The sequence below is a fragment of the Chenopodium album genome, chromosome 16, assembly GCF_948465745.1.
Source record: "Chenopodium album chromosome 16, dcCheAlbu1.1, whole genome shotgun sequence".
Taxonomy (NCBI): Eukaryota; Viridiplantae; Streptophyta; class Magnoliopsida; order Caryophyllales; family Amaranthaceae; genus Chenopodium; species Chenopodium album.
The window spans coordinates 28,443,276-28,447,683 of record NC_137849.1 but is presented as its reverse complement, the minus strand read 5'-3'; positions in this window follow the sequence as shown (position 1 = coordinate 28,447,683).

Here is a 4,408-nt window from a genome sequence, read left to right as displayed (position 1 = left end):
ATATGACCTTAAGATAATCAATGACGCGTTAGCAAAAACAAACATCTAATGATGAAGTGATACTCAAAAATTTAATCACATGTGAATATTTTATCATTTTACTATCCTTATTAACACTCTCACTCACCAATTTAGCTACAATATTTCCAGTCGTAAGCTTTCCAGAACCATACATAACTCCTGGATAGACCGCGACAATGGGAACCCCCTCTGATGCAGCCTGTAATGCTATCTTATCAGCTGCAAGTTTCGACCTCTCATACTCCGTACAAAAGAACTTCTCATGGTGTACCTACAAAATAAATAAACAGTTTCAATAATTTCGGTTAAGACCCAAGATTACCAAACTTTTCAATATACCCATCAAAAATTTCTCATAAGAGTGAACTAATTAGAAACACTAAATTGGTAACATAACATAATAAGTCTATTCTATATTTATCTTTAATTTGTGTACCCAAACTATTTATGACAATTATTAAAATAACGGAGGAAGTGTTTTGCTTCTTGGTCAGATTTTGTATAAAAAAAAAAATCATCCAATTCAAAAACTGTTGGATTTCGAGAAAACTCATCAAATTGAAGTGTGTACCATTGATCAATATATATATAGTTTACAATACTAGTCCTAATCACATTTGGAAACCTAATACGATAAGTATATAAAATATGCATTAAATCTATCCTAATCCGCGACAAATAGTATCATAAATATAATATCTAACACACCCCCGCAGTCATAGCGGGAGGCGGTCGTACGCTAAGATTGGACCTAAAATCCAAAAACAATTCTCGTGGTAGGCCTTTAGTGAAAATGTCTACGAATTGATATCTAGAAGGAACATGCAGAACCCGAACTTGCCCCAAACCAACCTTTTCTCGAATAAAGTGAATATCCATCTCCACATGTTTGGTGCGTTGGTGTTGTACTGGGTTGCCAGAAAGGTAAATAGCACTGACATTATCACAATAAACAATAGACCTAGACAATATTTTATACAATCATTTCAACTTTGCATAGGTCTAGCAATCCTGATTCATACCCAATGACCCGACATGTGACCCAAAATCGACTCAAAAAACATTGACCCCAAATCCGAAATCAACCCAACCCGAAAATAAAGTTCACCCCATCTTTACCCGACACACGAATTAACCCGACACGATTTTACCCAACCCAAAGTTGACCCGATACCCAAAATGATCTAACCTGACCTAAAGCTGACTCGAAGTATTTGACCCAAACAAAAATGTCATGAACTAAAATTACCATATAATAAACTAAAAATGTCTAGTGTCAAAAATGACTCAAATTGTTCATCTCCAATCATAGCCAACCTCATAAATTAAATTGATAGTTCTTATTTATAATAATAACAAAATATAAAATTATTGATTTGAACTTGATACTCAAATTGAACAACCCGAACATGATCTGACCCGAATATAATCCAAACATACTCAATCCGAAAATGGTATGACCCAAATAGACTCAACTCGTACCCGACCGGAATGTTAGCTGACCCAAAATAACCTGACCAGAATGTGATTCGATCCAAGTCCGACTCGAATGACCCGTTTTCCAGGTCTAACTTTGCATAACTTGTATGATACAAAATTGCCACTATGCGTAAATTGTACTTTCATTTCATTCACCTGATTCTCGTCAGCAATAACACCACCATCAGTAGGTCCAAGAGCAAAAAACGACGACGTATAGATGATCTTCTGTATCGAGTTACTTTCTTTACAAGCTTGAATCACGTTATTTAATCCAACGACATTAACCTTCAACCAAAAATCTAATAAAAGTCAACCTTCAAAAATATTACTCCCTAAGAATATGCATCAAAATATGACTTGAATCTATTAACGACTATCATAGGGTCTCACAAACCGGTCCGTCATCGTTACTGAACCATGTAAAATATGTGTTCGTGTTTGTTAATTTCTCTAATGATCTTTTTTGTATTAGTTATAACAATGTCCTAGGAAAAAATTGGTAATATTAATTCCAACTTTGGGCTATTGCATCAATCATTGAAAATGCTCCTAAAAGATTGTTATTAATAAATAATCAAAAATTAGGATTAATAAAACCAAATTTTCTAATAATAATCAATAAAAACAAGTATAGCTTAATAGAGTTAAGTTGTAAAAAAAGACGGGTTTAAGTACGTACGGTGATGAAACGAGAAGGATCGGTAAGCCAAGGCTCGACGAGTGCGGCGGAGTGGATTACTAAGTCACAACCGGAGACGGCAATGAGGAGGGAGGAGAAGTCAGTAATGTCGCCGAAGTAGAATTCGAAGTGGGCAGCGTGGAGGGAAGAGATGTTGGTGGTTTGGCGGTCAAAACCTCGGACTGAGTAACCATGGTTGAGTAAGGTGTGACAGAGTTTACCACCTAAGAAACCTGATGAACCTGTTACAAGTACCTTTTTCATCTCCATTTTTTTTTTTTACTTGAAGTTTTGCCGGGAGAGGGGATTTTAAAAAGACAACAAGGGGGGTGGGGAGAGGGGATTTTATTTATAAAGATAAGGGGAGTTTCGGGTTTGGGTCGGGTCGTTTTGAGTTTTGGGTCAACTTTGAGTTTCCGGTCAAGTCTGATTAATTCCACTTCGGATTGGGTATGGGTCGGATCGGGTAGATTTCAGGGTTTGGGTCAATTTTAAGTAACTATTTTTGGGTCAATTTCAGATCGTGAGTTAGGTCATTTAAGTAGGGTCATCGGGTCAGGATCTGGGTTGCCAGATATATGGGAGTTTCTTTTTTTTTTTTTTTTTTACTTTTATAGTTATAATTTAGTGGGGACCCAAACAAAAAAGTGGAAGGACCAAATACTATTTGGACTTATCCGAGTAGTATTTGTGAATGTCCACTATATTCTTGTATCCGCTAGGATATTCAAGGCTTAGGGTTTAGTGGGTTTTAAAAAAATCCTATATATAGTATATGTATATATATCCCTAGTCAATGGAACAATGGATTGATGTATGTTCTCCCCAATTTCACTCATATTCACTTTATTTTACAACACATTATAAGCGAGATGAGTATTTACCGTTTTATTTACTTATTTACTACTCCCTCCTTCTCTAAATTACATTGCTACTTTTCTCTATTATGTGAGGAATAAATGCTAAAAGTAAGAATGTAATTTAGGGAAGGAGGGAGTAACAATCTAAAAGACAATTTATTGATTTCAAATATCTGATTTTAGAGCTTCCCTCTCGATTCCAGAAAATCTTGAAATTGATTCTTATCCCCGCCTTTGTGGCTCTCTAAACACAAAGAAAAAAAAAAAAAAAATAAAATAAAATAAAATAAAAAAATAAAATAAAATAAAAAAAATCTGATTTTTAATATGTCGAATTTAAAATGCTTTTATTTGGAGCAAATTCATATTGTGCATGTGATTAATGTTGTTAAAATTGGTGATGAATTTATTAGTGGCTCTCTTACAGTGAGAAAAGTTGTACTATGCTTTGGATAGTAAGGTTAAGTTTTCGCCGTACTCGACAAATTCACATTGATGGATCATTAGGTGGGTTTGTTGCTTGGTCATTTTCTTTGGTTAATTCAAAAGCACATGTATTTTAATTTCTTTTATTTATGCGTTTGCATTGTTATGATAGGGGATTGTGATGTATAGTACTACAAAAAATGAAGGTTGTGTCGTTTAGATGCCGATAGTACTCTAATTCTTTTACGAAAATTTTAAGGTGCAGGCGGTGGTATCATGTTTGGTAAAGACAAAAACGCAAAAAAATCTATTGCTATTTTTTAAAGAAAATACAATTATTTTGTAAAGAATATAACTGTTTTGTAAAGAACATCTTTTTTTTTTAATTTTTTTTTTTAATATCTAAAGAACGTGTGCAATATTAATAAAGAACATATAATATTATGTAATGGATATTATGTATATATACCCATCATAATTTAAAGATAAAGTTCAAAGAACATTTTGTAATAAGCAACGAACATTATATTACAAATAAAAGTACATTATGCTGACAATCAAAGAACATGGACATATGTTCTTTTCACTCTTTTTTGGTGCAAATATTTTCTTTTTCTTTAGATATATATTCATTACAATTTAATAGTATGTACATTTCACTATAGCTGTATGTTCTTTACATTTGTATAATATGTTCTTTCCGCGAATTCTTTTATGCTAATTTCGAGTAGTTAATGTTTACTCCATGCTCTATACACTATTTTAAATTTAATTGCTAATGGCACGTATGTTGTTATATGCACTCTAGCAGGTATAATAATTATTTGCAATCTTGTACGCTAATATATTTGATGGAATGTTAACAATCTTTTATTTTCTTCATTGTTATTTATTGATAAAATACTAAAATTTATTTGGATCTTCTTGTTTTTCGGTGATA